We start from the raw sequence: 7500 nt of genomic DNA, 5'->3' as shown, positions 1-7500 counted from the left end.
GACGAGTTCGGGCGTTCTCAAGGTGGTATGGCCGTAAGCGAAATCTGCTGCCAAAATTGGGCTATTTGAATGGTTAGAACATTAGGGTAGTAAACTATATAAAGCTTACAGCACCTGGTATTCCCAGGCGGTCTCCCATCCAAGTACTAACCAGGCCCGACCCTGCTTAGCTTCCGAGATCAGACGAGTTCGGGCGTTCTCAAGGAGGTATGGCCGTAAGCGAAATCTGCTGCCAAAATTGGGCTATTTGAATGGTTAGAACATTAGGGTAGTAAACTATATAAAGCTTACAGCACCTGGTATTCCCAGGCGGTCTCCCATCCAAGTACTAACCAGGCCCGACCCTGCTTAGCTTCCGAGATCAGACGAGTTCGGGCGTTCTCAAGGTGGTATGGCCGTAAGCGAAATCTGCTGCCAAAATTGGGCTATTTGAATGGTTAGAACATTAGGGTAGTAAACTACATAAAGCTTACAGCACCTGGTATTCCCAGGCGGTCTCCCATCCAAGTACTAACCAGGCCCGACCCTGCTTAGCTTCCGAGATCAGACGAGTTCGGGCGTTCTCAAGGTGGTATGGTCGTAAGCGAAATCTCCTGCCAAAATTGGGCTATTTGAATGGTTAGAACATTAGGGTAGTAAACTACATAAAGCTTACAGCACCTGGTATTCCCAGGCGGTCTCCCATCCAAGTACTAACCAGGCCCGACCCTGCTTAGCTTCCGAGATCAGACGAGTTCGGGCGTTCTCAAGGTGGTATGGCCGTAAGCGAAATCTGCTGCCAAAATTGGGCTATTTGAATGGTTAGAACATTAGGGTAGTAAACTACATAAAGCTTACAGCACCTGGTATTCCCAGGCGGTCTCCCATCCAAGTACTAACCAGGCCCGACCCTGCTTAGCTTCCGAGATCAGACGAGTTCGGGCGTTCTCAAGGTGGTATGGCCGTAAGCGAAATCTGCAGCCAAAATTGGGCTATTTGAAGAAGAAAAAAAAGAGACTCTTTCAGGCTTTCTGAAGAAACTGAGAGACTATTTCAGGAATTTTGAGGGGAAAAAAGACAATTTAGGATTTTTGAAACATTTCATTGACTCTTTTTTTTTTTTTTTTTTTTTAAACAATAAAGCTTACAGCACCTGGTATTCCCAGGCGGTCTCCCATCCAAGTACTAACCAGGCCCGACCCTGCTTAGCTTCCGAGATCAGACGAGTTCGGGCGTTCTCAAGGTGGTATGGTCGTAAGCGAAATCTCCTGCCAAAATTGGGCTATTTGAATGGTTAGAACATTAGGGTAGTAAACTACATAAAGCTTACAGCACCTGGTATTCCCAGGCGGTCTCCCATCCAAGTACTAACCAGGCCCGACCCTGCTTAGCTTCCGAGATCAGACGAGTTCGGGCGTTCTCAAGGTGGTATGGCCGTAAGCGAAATCTGCTGCCAAAATTGGGCTATTTGAATAGTTAAAACATTAGGGTAGTAAACTATAAAAAGCTTACAGCACCTGGTATTCCCAGGCGGTCTCCCATCCAAGTACTAACCAGGCCCGACCCTGCTTAGCTTCCGAGATCAGACGAGTTCGGGCGTTCTCAAGGTGGTATGGCCGTAAGCGAAATCTGCTGCCAAAATTGGGCTATTTGAATGGTTAGAACATTAGGGTAGTAAACTATATAAAGCTTACAGCACCTGGTATTCCCAGGCGGTCTCCCATCCAAGTACTAACCAGGCCCGACCCTGCTTAGCTTCCGAGATCAGACGAGTTCGGGCGTTCTCAAGGTGGTATGGTCGTAAGCGAAATCTCCTGCCAAAATTGGGCTATTTGAATGGTTAGAACATTAGGGTAGTAAACTACATAAAGCTTACAGCACCTGGTATTCCCAGGCGGTCTCCCATCCAAGTACTAACCAGGCCCGACCCTGCTTAGCTTCCGAGATCAGACGAGTTCGGGCGTTCTCAAGGTGGTATGGCCGTAAGCGAAATCTGCTGCCAAAATTGGGCTATTTGAATAGTTAAAACATTAGGGTAGTAAACTATATAAAGCTTACAGCACCTGGTATTCCCAGGCGGTCTCCCATCCAAGTACTAACCAGGCCCGACCCTGCTTAGCTTCCGAGATCAGACGAGTTCGGGCGTTCTCAAGGTGGTATGGCCGTAAGCGAAATCTGCTGCCAAAATTGGGCTATTTGAATAGTTAAAACATTAGGGTAGTAAACTATATAAAGCTTACAGCACCTGGTATTCCCAGGCGGTCTCCCATCCAAGTACTAACCAGGCCCGACCCTGCTTAGCTTCCGAGATCAGACGAGTTCAGGCGTTCTCAAGGTGGTATGGCCGTAAGCGAAATCTGCTGCCAAAATTGGGCTATTTGAATAGTTAAAACATTAGGGTAGTAAACTATATAAAGCTTACAGCACCTGGTATTCCCAGGCGGTCTCCCATCCAAGTACTAACCAGGCCCGACCCTGCTTAGCTTCCGAGACCAGACGAGTTCGGGCGTTCTCAAGGTGGTATGGCCGTAAGCGAAATCTGCTGCCAAAATTGGGCTATTTGAATGGTTAGAACATTAGGGTAGTAAACTATATAAAGCTTACAGCACCTGGTATTCCCAGGCGGTCTCCCATCCAAGTACTAACCAGGCCCGACCCTGCTTAGCTTCCGAGATCAGACGAGTTCGGGCGTTCTCAAGGAGGTATGGCCGTAAGCGAAATCTGCTGCCAAAATTGGGCTATTTGAATGGTTAGAACATTAGGGTAGTAAACTATATAAAGCTTACAGCACCTGGTATTCCCAGGCGGTCTCCCATCCAAGTACTAACCAGGCCCGACCCTGCTTAGCTTCCGAGATCAGACGAGTTCGGGCGTTCTCAAGGTGGTATGGCCGTAAGCGAAATCTGCTGCCAAAATTGGGCTATTTGAATGGTTAGAACATTAGGGTAGTAAACTACATAAAGCTTACAGCACCTGGTATTCCCAGGCGGTCTCCCATCCAAGTACTAACCAGGCCCGACCCTGCTTAGCTTCCGAGATCAGACGAGTTCGGGCGTTCTCAAGGTGGTATGGTCGTAAGCGAAATCTCCTGCCAAAATTGGGCTATTTGAATGGTTAGAACATTAGGGTAGTAAACTACATAAAGCTTACAGCACCTGGTATTCCCAGGCGGTCTCCCATCCAAGTACTAACCAGGCCCGACCCTGCTTAGCTTCCGAGATCAGACGAGTTCGGGCGTTCTCAAGGTGGTATGGCCGTAAGCGAAATCTGCTGCCAAAATTGGGCTATTTGAATGGTTAGAACATTAGGGTAGTAAACTACATAAAGCTTACAGCACCTGGTATTCCCAGGCGGTCTCCCATCCAAGTACTAACCAGGCCCGACCCTGCTTAGCTTCCGAGATCAGACGAGTTCGGGCGTTCTCAAGGTGGTATGGCCGTAAGCGAAATCTGCAGCCAAAATTGGGCTATTTGAAGAAGAAAAAAAAGAGACTCTTTCAGGCTTTCTGAAGAAACTGAGAGACTATTTCAGGAATTTTGAGGGGAAAAAAGACAATTTAGGATTTTTGAAACATTTCATTGACTCTTTTTTTTTTTTTTTTTTTTAAACAATAAAGCTTACAGCACCTGGTATTCCCAGGCGGTCTCCCATCCAAGTACTAACCAGGCCCGACCCTGCTTAGCTTCCGAGATCAGACGAGTTCGGGCGTTCTCAAGGTGGTATGGTCGTAAGCGAAATCTCCTGCCAAAATTGGGCTATTTGAATGGTTAGAACATTAGGGTAGTAAACTACATAAAGCTTACAGCACCTGGTATTCCCAGGCGGTCTCCCATCCAAGTACTAACCAGGCCCGACCCTGCTTAGCTTCCGAGATCAGACGAGTTCGGGCGTTCTCAAGGTGGTATGGCCGTAAGCGAAATCTGCTGCCAAAATTGGGCTATTTGAATAGTTAAAACATTAGGGTAGTAAACTATAAAAAGCTTACAGCACCTGGTATTCCCAGGCGGTCTCCCATCCAAGTACTAACCAGGCCCGACCCTGCTTAGCTTCCGAGATCAGACGAGTTCGGGCGTTCTCAAGGTGGTATGGCCGTAAGCGAAATCTGCTGCCAAAATTGGGCTATTTGAATGGTTAGAACATTAGGGTAGTAAACTATATAAAGCTTACAGCACCTGGTATTCCCAGGCGGTCTCCCATCCAAGTACTAACCAGGCCCGACCCTGCTTAGCTTCCGAGATCAGACGAGTTCGGGCGTTCTCAAGGTGGTATGGCCGTAAGCGAAATCTGCTGCCAAAATTGGGCTATTTGAATAGTTAAAACATTAGGGTAGTAAACTATATAAAGCTTACAGCACCTGGTATTCCCAGGCGGTCTCCCATCCAAGTACTAACCAGGCCCGACCCTGCTTAGCTTCCGAGATCAGACGAGTTTGGGCGTTCTCAAGGTGGTATGGCCGTAAGCGAAATCTGCTGCCAAAATTGGGCTATTTGAATGGTTAGAACATTAGGGTAGTAAACTATATAAAGCTTACAGCACCTGGTATTCCCAGGCGGTCTCCCATCCAAGTACTAACCAGGCCCGACCCTGCTTAGCTTCCGAGATCAGACGAGTTCGGGCGTTCTCAAGGTGGTATGGCCGTAAGCGAAATCTGCTGCCAAAATTGGGCTATTTGAATGGTTAGAACATTAGGGTAGTAAACTATATAAAGCTTACAGCACCTGGTATTCCCAGGCGGTGTCCCATCCAAGTACTAACCAGGCCCGACCCTGCTTAGCTTCCGAGACCAGACGAGTTCGGGCGTTCTCAAGGTGGTATGGCCGTAAGCGAAATCTGCTGCCAAAATTGGGCTATTTGAATGGTTAGAACATTAGGGTAGTAAACTATATAAAGCTTACAGCACCTGGTATTCCCAGGCGGTCTCCCATCCAAGTACTAACCAGGCCCGACCCTGCTTAGCTTCCGAGATCAGACGAGTTCGGGCGTTCTCAAGGTGGTATGGCCGTAAGCGAAATCTGCTGCCAAAATTGGGCTATTTGAATGGTTAGAACATTAGGGTAGTAAACTACATAAAGCTTACAGCACCTGGTATTCCCAGGCGGTCTCCCATCCAAGTACTAACCAGGCCCGACCCTGCTTAGCTTCCGAGATCAGACGAGTTCGGGCGTTCTCAAGGTGGTATGGTCGTAAGCGAAATCTCCTGCCAAAATTGGGCTATTTGAATGGTTAGAACATTAGGGTAGTAAACTACATAAAGCTTACAGCACCTGGTATTCCCAGGCGGTCTCCCATCCAAGTACTAACCAGGCCCGACCCTGCTTAGCTTCCGAGATCAGACGAGTTCGGGCGTTCTCAAGGTGGTATGGCCGTAAGCGAAATCTGCTGCCAAAATTGGGCTATTTGAATAGTTAGAACATTAGGGTAGTAAACTACATAAAGCTTACAGCACCTGGTATTCCCAGGCGGTCTCCCATCCAAGTACTAACCAGGCCCGACCCTGCTTAGCTTCCGAGATCAGACGAGTTCGGGCGTTCTCAAGGTGGTATGGCCGTAAGCGAAATCTGCAGCCAAAATTGGGCTATTTGAAGAAGAAAAAAAAGAGACTCTTTCAGGCTTTCTGAAGAAACTGAGAGACTATTTCAGGAATTTTGAGGGGAAAAAAGACAATTTAGGATTTTTGAAACATTACATTGACTCTTTTTTTTTTTTTTTTTTTTAAACAATAAAGCTTACAGCACCTGGTATTCCCAGGCGGTCTCCCATCCAAGTACTAACCAGGCCCGACCCTGCTTAGCTTCCGAGATCAGACGAGTTCGGGCGTTCTCAAGGTGGTATGGCCGTAAGCGAAATCTGCTGCCAAAATTGGGCTATTTGAATGGTTAGAACATTAGGGTAGTAAACTACATAAAGCTTACAGCACCTGGTATTCCCAGGCGGTCTCCCATCCAAGTACTAACCAGGCCCGACCCTGCTTAGCTTCCGAGATCAGACGAGTTCGGGCGTTCTCAAGGTGGTATGGCCGTAAGCGAAATCTGCTGCCAAAATTGGGCTATTTGAATAGTTAAAACATTAGGGTAGTAAACTATATAAAGCTTACAGCACCTGGTATTCCCAGGCGGTCTCCCATCCAAGTACTAACCAGGCCCGACCCTGCTTAGCTTCCGAGATCAGACGAGTTCGGGCGTTCTCAAGGTGGTATGGCCGTAAGCGAAATCTGCTGCCAAAATTGGGCTATTTGAATGGTTAGAACATTAGGGTAGTAAACTATATAAAGCTTACAGCACCTGGTATTCCCAGGCGGTCTCCCATCCAAGTACTAACCAGGCCCGACCCTGCTTAGCTTCCGAGATCAGACGAGTTCGGGCGTTCTCAAGGTGGTATGGCCGTAAGCGAAATCTGCTGCCAAAATTGGGCTATTTGAATAGTTAAAACATTAGGGTAGTAAACTATATAAAGCTTACAGCACCTGGTATTCCCAGGCGGTCTCCCATCCAAGTACTAACCAGGCCCGACCCTGCTTAGCTTCCGAGATCAGACGAGTTCGGGCGTTCTCAAGGTGGTATGGCCGTAAGCGAAATCTGCTGCCAAAATTGGGCTATTTGAATGGTTAGAACATTAGGGTAGTAAACTATATAAAGCTTACAGCACCTGGTATTCCCAGGCGGTCTCCCATCCAAGTACTAACCAGGCCCGACCCTGCTTAGCTTCCGAGATCAGACGAGTTCGGGCGTTCTCAAGGTGGTATGGCCGTAAGCGAAATCTGCTGCCAAAATTGGGCTATTTGAATGGTTAGAACATTAGGGTAGTAAACTATATAAAGCTTACAGCACCTGGTATTCCCAGGCGGTCTCCCATCCAAGTACTAACCAGGCCCGACCCTGCTTAGCTTCCGAGATCAGACGAGTTCGGGCGTTCTCAAGGTGGTATGGCCGTAAGCGAAATCTGCTGCCAAAATTGGGCTATTTGAATGGTTAGAACATTAGGGTAGTAAACTATATAAAGCTTACAGCACCTGGTATTCCCAGGCGGTCTCCCATCCAAGTACTAACCAGGCCCGACCCTGCTTAGCTTCCGAGACCAGACGAGTTCGGGCGTTCTCAAGGTGGTATGGCCGTAAGCGAAATCTGCTGCCAAAATTGGGCTATTTGAATGGTTAGAACATTAGGGTAGTAAACTATATAAAGCTTACAGCACCTGGTATTCCCAGGCGGTCTCCCATCCAAGTACTAACCAGGCCCGACCCTGCTTAGCTTCCGAGATCAGACGAGTTCGGGCGTTCTCAAGGTGGTATGGCCGTAAGCGAAATCTGCTGCCAAAATTGGGCTATTTGAATGGTTAGAACATTAGGGTAGTAAACTACATAAAGCTTACAGCACCTGGTATTCCCAGGCGGTCTCCCATCCAAGTACTAACCAGGCCCGACCCTGCTTAGCTTCCGAGATCAGACGAGTTCGGGCGTTCTCAAGGTGGTATGGTCGTAAGCGAAATCTCCTGCCAAAATTGGGCTATTTGAATGGTTAGAAC

The 7500-nt window shown here is 47.8% G+C and overlaps 40 non-coding genes across 40 annotated transcripts in view; all 40 read right to left on the bottom strand.

The window, feature by feature from the left end:
• Window positions 1-39, bottom strand: part of LOC148988770 (5S ribosomal RNA) — a 119-nt gene extending 80 nt beyond the window's left edge. The window contains exon 1 of the ribosomal RNA XR_016161176.1: window positions 1-39. This exon is cut by the window's left edge and continues 80 nt beyond it. This is a non-coding gene — a ribosomal RNA (5S ribosomal RNA).
• A 63-nt stretch (window positions 40-102) lies between these two features.
• LOC148988769 (5S ribosomal RNA) lies at window positions 103-221 on the bottom strand. The gene has a single exon (XR_016160396.1). It is a non-coding gene; the product is annotated as a 5S ribosomal RNA (ribosomal RNA).
• Window positions 222-284: 63 nt separating this feature from the next.
• Window positions 285-403, bottom strand: LOC148988768 (5S ribosomal RNA). The gene has a single exon (XR_016155821.1). It is a non-coding gene; the product is annotated as a 5S ribosomal RNA (ribosomal RNA).
• A 63-nt stretch (window positions 404-466) lies between these two features.
• Window positions 467-585, bottom strand: LOC148988767 (5S ribosomal RNA). Its single transcript, XR_016162976.1, has one exon. It is a non-coding gene; the product is annotated as a 5S ribosomal RNA (ribosomal RNA).
• A 63-nt stretch (window positions 586-648) lies between these two features.
• On the bottom strand, window positions 649-767 carry LOC148988766 (5S ribosomal RNA). The gene has a single exon (XR_016155820.1). It is a non-coding gene; the product is annotated as a 5S ribosomal RNA (ribosomal RNA).
• A 63-nt stretch (window positions 768-830) lies between these two features.
• LOC148988765 (5S ribosomal RNA) lies at window positions 831-949 on the bottom strand. Its single transcript, XR_016155819.1, has one exon. It is a non-coding gene; the product is annotated as a 5S ribosomal RNA (ribosomal RNA).
• Window positions 950-1120: 171 nt separating this feature from the next.
• On the bottom strand, window positions 1121-1239 carry LOC148988764 (5S ribosomal RNA). The gene has a single exon (XR_016162975.1). It is a non-coding gene; the product is annotated as a 5S ribosomal RNA (ribosomal RNA).
• A 63-nt stretch (window positions 1240-1302) lies between these two features.
• Window positions 1303-1421, bottom strand: LOC148988763 (5S ribosomal RNA). The gene has a single exon (XR_016155818.1). It is a non-coding gene; the product is annotated as a 5S ribosomal RNA (ribosomal RNA).
• A 63-nt stretch (window positions 1422-1484) lies between these two features.
• LOC148988762 (5S ribosomal RNA) lies at window positions 1485-1603 on the bottom strand. Its single transcript, XR_016155817.1, has one exon. It is a non-coding gene; the product is annotated as a 5S ribosomal RNA (ribosomal RNA).
• A 63-nt stretch (window positions 1604-1666) lies between these two features.
• On the bottom strand, window positions 1667-1785 carry LOC148988761 (5S ribosomal RNA). The gene has a single exon (XR_016162973.1). It is a non-coding gene; the product is annotated as a 5S ribosomal RNA (ribosomal RNA).
• A 63-nt stretch (window positions 1786-1848) lies between these two features.
• Window positions 1849-1967, bottom strand: LOC148988760 (5S ribosomal RNA). The gene has a single exon (XR_016155816.1). It is a non-coding gene; the product is annotated as a 5S ribosomal RNA (ribosomal RNA).
• Window positions 1968-2030: 63 nt separating this feature from the next.
• On the bottom strand, window positions 2031-2149 carry LOC148988759 (5S ribosomal RNA). The gene has a single exon (XR_016155815.1). It is a non-coding gene; the product is annotated as a 5S ribosomal RNA (ribosomal RNA).
• A 63-nt stretch (window positions 2150-2212) lies between these two features.
• On the bottom strand, window positions 2213-2331 carry LOC148988758 (5S ribosomal RNA). The gene has a single exon (XR_016161609.1). It is a non-coding gene; the product is annotated as a 5S ribosomal RNA (ribosomal RNA).
• A 63-nt stretch (window positions 2332-2394) lies between these two features.
• Window positions 2395-2513, bottom strand: LOC148988757 (5S ribosomal RNA). The gene has a single exon (XR_016161175.1). It is a non-coding gene; the product is annotated as a 5S ribosomal RNA (ribosomal RNA).
• A 63-nt stretch (window positions 2514-2576) lies between these two features.
• Window positions 2577-2695, bottom strand: LOC148988756 (5S ribosomal RNA). The gene has a single exon (XR_016160395.1). It is a non-coding gene; the product is annotated as a 5S ribosomal RNA (ribosomal RNA).
• A 63-nt stretch (window positions 2696-2758) lies between these two features.
• LOC148988755 (5S ribosomal RNA) lies at window positions 2759-2877 on the bottom strand. The gene has a single exon (XR_016155814.1). It is a non-coding gene; the product is annotated as a 5S ribosomal RNA (ribosomal RNA).
• A 63-nt stretch (window positions 2878-2940) lies between these two features.
• On the bottom strand, window positions 2941-3059 carry LOC148988754 (5S ribosomal RNA). The gene has a single exon (XR_016162972.1). It is a non-coding gene; the product is annotated as a 5S ribosomal RNA (ribosomal RNA).
• A 63-nt stretch (window positions 3060-3122) lies between these two features.
• On the bottom strand, window positions 3123-3241 carry LOC148988753 (5S ribosomal RNA). Its single transcript, XR_016155812.1, has one exon. It is a non-coding gene; the product is annotated as a 5S ribosomal RNA (ribosomal RNA).
• A 63-nt stretch (window positions 3242-3304) lies between these two features.
• LOC148988752 (5S ribosomal RNA) lies at window positions 3305-3423 on the bottom strand. The gene has a single exon (XR_016155811.1). It is a non-coding gene; the product is annotated as a 5S ribosomal RNA (ribosomal RNA).
• Window positions 3424-3593: 170 nt separating this feature from the next.
• Window positions 3594-3712, bottom strand: LOC148988751 (5S ribosomal RNA). The gene has a single exon (XR_016162971.1). It is a non-coding gene; the product is annotated as a 5S ribosomal RNA (ribosomal RNA).
• A 63-nt stretch (window positions 3713-3775) lies between these two features.
• On the bottom strand, window positions 3776-3894 carry LOC148988750 (5S ribosomal RNA). Its single transcript, XR_016155810.1, has one exon. It is a non-coding gene; the product is annotated as a 5S ribosomal RNA (ribosomal RNA).
• Window positions 3895-3957: 63 nt separating this feature from the next.
• LOC148988749 (5S ribosomal RNA) lies at window positions 3958-4076 on the bottom strand. Its single transcript, XR_016155809.1, has one exon. It is a non-coding gene; the product is annotated as a 5S ribosomal RNA (ribosomal RNA).
• A 63-nt stretch (window positions 4077-4139) lies between these two features.
• Window positions 4140-4258, bottom strand: LOC148988748 (5S ribosomal RNA). The gene has a single exon (XR_016155808.1). It is a non-coding gene; the product is annotated as a 5S ribosomal RNA (ribosomal RNA).
• Window positions 4259-4321: 63 nt separating this feature from the next.
• On the bottom strand, window positions 4322-4440 carry LOC148988747 (5S ribosomal RNA). The gene has a single exon (XR_016163283.1). It is a non-coding gene; the product is annotated as a 5S ribosomal RNA (ribosomal RNA).
• A 63-nt stretch (window positions 4441-4503) lies between these two features.
• On the bottom strand, window positions 4504-4622 carry LOC148988746 (5S ribosomal RNA). The gene has a single exon (XR_016155807.1). It is a non-coding gene; the product is annotated as a 5S ribosomal RNA (ribosomal RNA).
• A 63-nt stretch (window positions 4623-4685) lies between these two features.
• On the bottom strand, window positions 4686-4804 carry LOC148988745 (5S ribosomal RNA). Its single transcript, XR_016162200.1, has one exon. It is a non-coding gene; the product is annotated as a 5S ribosomal RNA (ribosomal RNA).
• A 63-nt stretch (window positions 4805-4867) lies between these two features.
• On the bottom strand, window positions 4868-4986 carry LOC148988744 (5S ribosomal RNA). Its single transcript, XR_016155806.1, has one exon. It is a non-coding gene; the product is annotated as a 5S ribosomal RNA (ribosomal RNA).
• Window positions 4987-5049: 63 nt separating this feature from the next.
• Window positions 5050-5168, bottom strand: LOC148988743 (5S ribosomal RNA). Its single transcript, XR_016162970.1, has one exon. It is a non-coding gene; the product is annotated as a 5S ribosomal RNA (ribosomal RNA).
• A 63-nt stretch (window positions 5169-5231) lies between these two features.
• Window positions 5232-5350, bottom strand: LOC148988742 (5S ribosomal RNA). Its single transcript, XR_016155805.1, has one exon. It is a non-coding gene; the product is annotated as a 5S ribosomal RNA (ribosomal RNA).
• Window positions 5351-5413: 63 nt separating this feature from the next.
• On the bottom strand, window positions 5414-5532 carry LOC148988741 (5S ribosomal RNA). Its single transcript, XR_016155804.1, has one exon. It is a non-coding gene; the product is annotated as a 5S ribosomal RNA (ribosomal RNA).
• Window positions 5533-5702: 170 nt separating this feature from the next.
• LOC148988740 (5S ribosomal RNA) lies at window positions 5703-5821 on the bottom strand. The gene has a single exon (XR_016155803.1). It is a non-coding gene; the product is annotated as a 5S ribosomal RNA (ribosomal RNA).
• A 63-nt stretch (window positions 5822-5884) lies between these two features.
• Window positions 5885-6003, bottom strand: LOC148988739 (5S ribosomal RNA). Its single transcript, XR_016155801.1, has one exon. It is a non-coding gene; the product is annotated as a 5S ribosomal RNA (ribosomal RNA).
• A 63-nt stretch (window positions 6004-6066) lies between these two features.
• On the bottom strand, window positions 6067-6185 carry LOC148988738 (5S ribosomal RNA). Its single transcript, XR_016155800.1, has one exon. It is a non-coding gene; the product is annotated as a 5S ribosomal RNA (ribosomal RNA).
• A 63-nt stretch (window positions 6186-6248) lies between these two features.
• On the bottom strand, window positions 6249-6367 carry LOC148988737 (5S ribosomal RNA). Its single transcript, XR_016155799.1, has one exon. It is a non-coding gene; the product is annotated as a 5S ribosomal RNA (ribosomal RNA).
• Window positions 6368-6430: 63 nt separating this feature from the next.
• Window positions 6431-6549, bottom strand: LOC148988736 (5S ribosomal RNA). Its single transcript, XR_016155798.1, has one exon. It is a non-coding gene; the product is annotated as a 5S ribosomal RNA (ribosomal RNA).
• Window positions 6550-6612: 63 nt separating this feature from the next.
• LOC148988735 (5S ribosomal RNA) lies at window positions 6613-6731 on the bottom strand. The gene has a single exon (XR_016155797.1). It is a non-coding gene; the product is annotated as a 5S ribosomal RNA (ribosomal RNA).
• A 63-nt stretch (window positions 6732-6794) lies between these two features.
• LOC148988734 (5S ribosomal RNA) lies at window positions 6795-6913 on the bottom strand. The gene has a single exon (XR_016155796.1). It is a non-coding gene; the product is annotated as a 5S ribosomal RNA (ribosomal RNA).
• A 63-nt stretch (window positions 6914-6976) lies between these two features.
• LOC148988733 (5S ribosomal RNA) lies at window positions 6977-7095 on the bottom strand. The gene has a single exon (XR_016161174.1). It is a non-coding gene; the product is annotated as a 5S ribosomal RNA (ribosomal RNA).
• Window positions 7096-7158: 63 nt separating this feature from the next.
• Window positions 7159-7277, bottom strand: LOC148988732 (5S ribosomal RNA). The gene has a single exon (XR_016155795.1). It is a non-coding gene; the product is annotated as a 5S ribosomal RNA (ribosomal RNA).
• Window positions 7278-7340: 63 nt separating this feature from the next.
• LOC148988731 (5S ribosomal RNA) lies at window positions 7341-7459 on the bottom strand. The gene has a single exon (XR_016162969.1). It is a non-coding gene; the product is annotated as a 5S ribosomal RNA (ribosomal RNA).
• Between the last annotated feature and the right edge of the window lie 41 nt (window positions 7460-7500).

Source organism: Pimephales promelas, chromosome 3 (assembly GCF_988280905.1).
Source record: "Pimephales promelas chromosome 3, fPimPro1.hap1.1, whole genome shotgun sequence".
NCBI lineage: Eukaryota > Metazoa > Chordata > Actinopteri > Cypriniformes > Leuciscidae > Pimephales > Pimephales promelas.
The sequence above is the reverse complement of the archived record's forward strand: the minus strand, read 5'-3'. Positions and strand labels throughout refer to the sequence as shown.